Genomic DNA, 7,099 nt, shown 5'->3' on the forward strand with positions numbered 1-7,099 from the left:
TTCTCTGTTATTTTAAATGGTATTTTGCTCGTTAGATCTTTTTCCAACTTGGGGCTGTTAGCATACACTATGGCTGCTGATTTTTGTTCATTAATTTTGTACCCTGCCACTCTACCAAACTCTCGTATAAGTTCTAGGAGTCTCTGTGTTGAGCCTCTTGGCTCTTCTATATAAAGAATCATGTCATCTGCGTATAGTGAAAGCTTGACTTCTTCATTTCCCATTTGGATTCCTTTGATTTCTTTTTCTTGTCTTATGGCCTCAGCAAGTACCTCTAGGACTATGTTGAATAGCAGTGGAGAAAGTGAACATGCCTGTCTTGTTCCAGATCTCAGTGGGAAGGGTTCCAGTTTTTCTCCATTCAGTATGATGCTGGCGTTGGGCTTTTCTTTTTTTTTTTTTAAATTATTTATTATTTTTAATTCATTAATTACATTGTATTATGTGACACAGTTTCATAGGTACTTGGGTTCTCCCCACCCCTCCCCAAACCCTCCCACCATAGTGGATTCCTCCACCTTGTTGCATAACCACAGCTCAAGTTCAGTTGAGATTCCCCCATTGCAAGCGTATACCAAACATAGAGTCCAGCATCTTATTGTCCAGTCAATTTCAACGGCTTCTTAGGTATACCCTTTCTGGTCTAAAGACAGGGTTTTTCATATATTGCTTTGATTATGTTGTAGATTTTTCCATCTATGCCTACCTTGGAAATATTCTGCAAGATCTAGGGGTAGGTCCCTACTTCCTAAAAAGGACTCCAAAAGCAATAGAAATCAAGAGCAGAATAAACAAATGGGACCTCATCAAACTAAGAAGCTTCTGTACAGCAAAGGAAACAATCAACAAAATAAAAAAGCAGCCCACAGAATGGGAGATCTTCGCACACTACGTAGGTGACAGAGGGCTAATCTCCAGAATATACAAAGAACTACAAAACAGCCAAAACACCAAAACAAACAAGCCACTCAAGAAATGGGCACGGGAAATGGGCAGACACTTCACAAAGGAACAAACCCAAATGGCAAATAAACATATGAAAAAATGCTCAAGTTCCCTGGCAATAAGGGAAATCCAAATTAAAACATCAATGAGGTACCACCTAACGCCAGTAAAACTGGCCCACATGAATAAAAGCACCAACAACACTTGTTGGCGAGGTTGCGGGGAAAAGGGAACCCTACTCCACTGCTGGTGGGGCTGCAGGCTGGTACAGCCTCTATGGAAATCAGTATGGAGAACATTCAAACAATTCAAATTCAACATACCGTATGATCCAGCAATAGCACTCCTAGGAATATATCCAGAACACTTGTTTTATGAGAAACCAACATGCACCCCTATGTTCATAGCAGCACAATCAGTAATTGCAAAGACGTGGAAGCAGCCAAAATGCCCATCAGCAGAGGATTGGATAAGAAAGCTATGGTTCATCTACTCCATGGAATACTACTCAGCTATTAAAAAAAACAAAATGCAGTTCTTTGTGGCCAAATGGGCCAAACTGGAAACCATAATGCTAAGAGAAATGAACCAATCCCAAAAGGTTAAATACCACATGCTTGCCTTAATTTAAGATGATATGATGTTATGTATAACATGTTATGTTATGTATGTTATATGTGTGTATAAACTAAAATTGAAATGGCAATGAGGTGGTCACAGAAGGTGGTTAAGAACTCGCATTTACTTTTAACATATTGATTACTCATTACTATGTCAATTAATTCCATAATGATGTAAATTTTTGCTGATGGTATGTTGGAGCTTTTAATTGATCGGGATGATACTCTGCTGGCTCTGTCTTCAGACCACAGAGGGTATACCTAAGAAGCCGTTGAAATTGACTGGACAATAAGATGCTGGACTCTATGTTTGGTATATGCTTGCAATGGGGGAATCTCAACTGAACTTGAGCTGTGGTTATGCAATAAGGTGGAGGAATCCACCATGGTGGGAGGGTTTGGGGAGGGGTGGGGAGAACCCAAGTACCTATGAAACTGTGTCACATAATGCAATGTAATTAATGAATTAAAAATAACAAATAAATTAAAAAAAAAAAGATCTACATCGAAAAACTGTAAAACCTACTATATCCTCAATACGCTATGTTAACCTGTAATGGGGAGGGAGTGCAGGGAAATCTTTCAGGATCATAAAAAGAGTGAGAAAAAAGTACAATATAGCCTATCAAGATCAAATGTGGTAATTCATAGACAACAGACTCAAAGCGGCACTAAACAACAGTAAAACTACTATACCAATGCATGAGGGGGGAATCGGGTGCGATCCTGACAACCTCTTAACAGGAGGTCATGTGCGTGGAGCAGGGGGGCACTCCAGAATGGAGTAGGTGCTAAGGAGGAAGCTTGGATCCCAACCATGAAGACTCCCAGACCTTCACCACAAACTATTAATATGAGCAACTAGGACTATATCCCAACTGCCAAGGAGGCCACAGGGAATTGGATGCCCTCGGAGGCCGAGTACTCTGAGGTCACCCACCCCCAACCGGAACTTCTGCAGGGGATGGAAGAAGTCCAAACACTACTGTGCAGAAACCAACGTCATCGGAAAGACAACCAGAAGCCCTGAGCGGTCCGCAGAAACAGAAGAACAATAAATGTCCTTCGGGACCAGGGAGCAGAGCTTTCTCTGGTCCGAGCCTGGCTCCACCTCTGGACCCCCGCCCTCCCTCGCAATGACCATCGGGATTGCTTCGAAAACCCCTCACAGCAAGCAAACAATCATACAAACTAAAAAAACCTAAAATAAATAGACAAACAACAGAAAGTAGAGCTTGAAATCTGACAGGAAAGAGCTGGCGTAGATTGGCTCATGCCTTGCTGGGTGGGACACAAAGATTAGTCACTCCTCACCATGGTGTTCAGGATTTTCCTGCACACTCCCCCCCAAAAAAATGTTCTGCACCTTAAATGTCGACAAATATCTTGTTAGAGTTACAAGCCAGTCTAGATTATCCTAAAATCTGCCAAGATCAGCAAAATTATACTTCAACACAACAAATGGCTAAATACTAAAATGAAATAGACACGAGACAACTGAATGGTACCTTATAGCCATTTTAAGGTATATAGCAGCCGGTCCTGTATATAAACTAAAATTGAAATGTCAATGAGCTAATCATAGGTTGTGGTTAGGACTTGCTTTTTTTTTTTTTTTTTTTTTTTAACATACTGGTTACTCAAAACCATGTCAATTCCATAATATTGCAAATTGCTGTTGATGTTATATTGGGACTCTTAATTGACTGTGATGATATTCTACCAGCTCTAACTTTGGACCAGAAATGGTCTCCCCAAGAAACTGTTCAACCCATCTGGACAATAAGTAGCTGGACTCCATGCTTGGTATATGTTTGCAAGGAAAGAATCTTGATTGAATTTGAACTGTAATACTGCATCAAGGTGGAGGAATCCACCAGGGGGGAGGGGTGGGGGAGGGGTGGGGAGATTCCCAGAGCCTATGAAACTGTCACAAAATGCAAAATAATTAATTAAAATAAATAAATAAATAAAAAAGAGCTAGAATGGATGTGGGAGAAGCCAAGTTAGGCCACAGCATACATCAGGTCACACAAGAACTGAGTCTGGGGGTGGACCAGGCTGGGCTAGACTGTAACACCCATCAGTTAAATAAGACCTTGTCCTCATGGAGGGTAATGTTCCCAAGACAGATAGTGACCCTAAGTCAGAGTAGTTCACAGGAAATGACTAGACTTGCACCAGTGTAACTTAGGTTCAGTTATACATGCTGTCTCCCTCCACCACACCATTTTTGCTTCTTAAGTGCAACACCTCTTCTTGCATCTTGCATTCTCCCTCAAGAAAGGGAATTTCAACAGGGTCACATGATGCAACTATTGCAAAGCTTTTCTCAAATATCGCAATTAAGCAAACCCTTCTTTCCCAATGCATCTCACGTTGTACTCACTAGTATCTTGTGGCCCAAAGGAGCCAGTCATGTGATGTCTCACGGTAAATCCCTTGGCTTTTCTGCCAATGCCTGATTTCCCAAGACTTACATAGGCCTGGCAGATGAAAAGAATTACCAACATCTTCCCCACTGCAGATGTAATAACTCATTTACTTGAGTAAGCAGATGATGAGACTTGGAGAATTCACCATGTGTTCCACTCCACAATCTGTGGACACTGCTGGTCTGATCTTTACAGCCTATAGCATGCATAGCCTTTTCTTGGGACTTCCTATCAATGCAGCGACAACTATCAGCACAAGAGTGAAGGTTCAGTTGGAAGTCTGACTGCAAAAGGCATCTCTGAAAACAAAAGCATCTTTGTTCACCAAATATAGAGTCCAACTCAAAAAGAATTGGGCTGTTGGGCTAATCTTGGCAGCCACTGGGTTACATGTTCCTTGGTGAAACTATGCTTGCCATAAAGCAACTATATAAAATCTCACTCTGGCCATGAGGGAACTGGGCCCAAACCACAGGTGATTAAGCATGAGCGGACCCAGTTGGCTCCCTGCCAGCTGTGCTTCATGTCAACAGGCTCACCCTTGATTATTTGCTAACTAAACAAGGTGGAGCATGTACTATCATTAACAAAACCTACTGTTCCTATCTATATTAGCAACTCAGATATCACGGAATTAGATATTAAGAAAATCTATGACCAATTCAATGGCTACACCCATTTGGACAAAGGAGTGCCAACAGCTTACTCCTTTGTTAAGTTTCTCTCCTCAGTAATACAACAATTTCATAAGGAGATGGCGATCATGAATGGATTCCAATTGCTAGTGAGAGTTGGATCCAACTCTGCACTTAACTGCTCCGCTACTGGGATCCCTAGATCAGCTATCCAGAGAACTCCACACCCTGGGCAGCCAGGGTCGACAAATCTATACACAGAACCAAGGAAAGCACAGAAGACAGATCTTCGCCCCTCATGAACCCCTGAAGATTAGGAGATGGCCTTCTCGGAGGCTGGGATGAGGCAGGGAGGTAGAGGGAGTAGTTGAGCCACCTGAAGATAATGCTCTCTGCAATCTCAAGGCCAGCAGGATAGAGGGTTGGCTCCCCTTGCTCTAAAGAAAAACAGATCGGGCCCGGCGGCGTGGCCTAGCGGCTAAAGTCCTCGCCTTGAAAGCCCCGGGATCCCATATAGGCGCCGGTTCTAATCCCGGCAGCTCCACTTCCCATCCAGCTCCCTGCCTGTGGCCTGGGAAAGCAGTCGAGGACGGCCCAATGCATTGGGACACTGCACCCACACGGGAGACCTGGAAGAGGTTCCAGGTTCCCGGCTTCGGATCGGCGTGTACCGGCCCGTTGTGGCTCACTTGGGGAGTGAATCATCGGACGGAAGATCTTCCTCTCTGTCTCTCCTCCTCTGTGTATATCTGGCTGTAATAAAATGAATAAATCTTAAAAAAAAAAAAAAAAGAAAAAGAAAAGAAAAACAGATCTCCCTGCCTGGACCAGGCTTCCATCAGTTTAGGTGGCTAAGGAAAACCTAGACCAACTCACAGCTCACTGTACACTTGCTGTATTACTTAGCCGGCTAAATAACACACCTAACCAGCTACAGCAATGGGAAACAAGTCATATAAGGAGTGTAAAGTGGTAGCAGTGAGATTTGTGAGCACATCTCCACCTACTTGCCAGATTGAAAAAAAAAAAGAGACAGAGACTCCTCTCCCTTATTAGGATGTACTTACCCCTTCAATAAATGACTACCTTCAGGTTCACCACAGTTCAGAGATGAGGTCCTCCCCACCAGGAAGGTCCCACGCTAACTCTGTGGGGTATCTTTGCTTTCTCAGGAACATGCTAGTTGCTCCCTACCGGTTAGGCCTTCCATTCTTAAAGCTCCCAAAGCCACTAGACCTTCTTTTCCAGGACAGGCTGACAATTTCCAGGGGCCCACTACCATGTGGAAAAGTAGTTTGCCACCATGCCACAATCATTCAGAACACCTGCCAACACCTATACATGGCAGTTCTGCCAGTTCATCCTCCTTAGATTTCTGGAGAGAAACAAACTGCATCCTATCCAGCTCCCAGTTCACTGGCTGCCCAGCCCAAGTGAATAAAACACGTTGAATCATCCACATTATACTTTCTTATAGTACTGGGACACCTTCCCCATCACAAGTGAGAGAAACCCTGCATTCCTAGGGAGACAGGGTGTAGTAGAACTGCCTGTCAGGTAAACAAGAGGCCAGTGGCAGCTCTTGCATGGAAACAGAATATCTTAGAAGACTACTAGTGTTCACAGAGGACAGGGGACCAGGAATTTAGCTGGCCCAGTGATAAGGGATTGACCAGGGCACCCACGTAACCTGACGACTTCTACTGTTACCAGAGATTGCTGCTCTGTGGTTATCATTGTACAAGAAATAAGTCAGCTATGAGAAAGTAGCAGTAAATATGCTAGCTTTTGAGTACACCTGTCAGATCAGGCAGGCATCTCAGTAAAGATTTAAGAGCCGGGCCTGGTGCGGCGTGTCCTAGCAGCTAAAGTCCTTGCCTTCAACACGTGGGATCCCATATGGGTGTTGGCTGGTTCTAGTCCTGGCTGGCCCACTTCCCATCCAGCTCCCTGCTTATGGCATGGGAAAGCAGTCGAGGATGGCGCAAAGCCTTGGGACCCTGCACCCACATGGGAGACCCGGAAGAAGCTCCTGGCTCCTGGCTTTAGATGGGCTCAGCTCAGGCCGTCACCATCACTTGGGGAGTGAATCACCGGATGGAAGATCTTCCTCTCTGTATATATGACTTTTCAATAAAAATAATTCTTTAAAAAAAAAGATTTGAGAGCCCAATCTGCAATTACACTGGAAGCTTTATGGGCGTGGGCATGGATGCCCTGTCTCTCCTGTCCCTATTCCCTCTTCTAGACTATTAAGGTCCCAGAAGCCCTCTAGGACCTTATCAGAGCAGCATTATCAGATCTAATAGCCCCCTTGGTGCAAGTCAGGGAAGGTTCCCCTAAGATGTCCCAAGGGAGAGGGCTGGAACCCACTTAGCAAGGTTATTGGGAGCTGGTATGTGGCACAGTGGGTTGGACTACCACCTACTCCACCAACATCCCATAAGTGCTAATTCCAGTCCTG

The sequence above is a fragment of the Ochotona princeps genome, chromosome 4 (genome assembly GCF_030435755.1).
Source record: "Ochotona princeps isolate mOchPri1 chromosome 4, mOchPri1.hap1, whole genome shotgun sequence".
Classification (NCBI taxonomy): Eukaryota; Metazoa; Chordata; class Mammalia; order Lagomorpha; family Ochotonidae; genus Ochotona; species Ochotona princeps.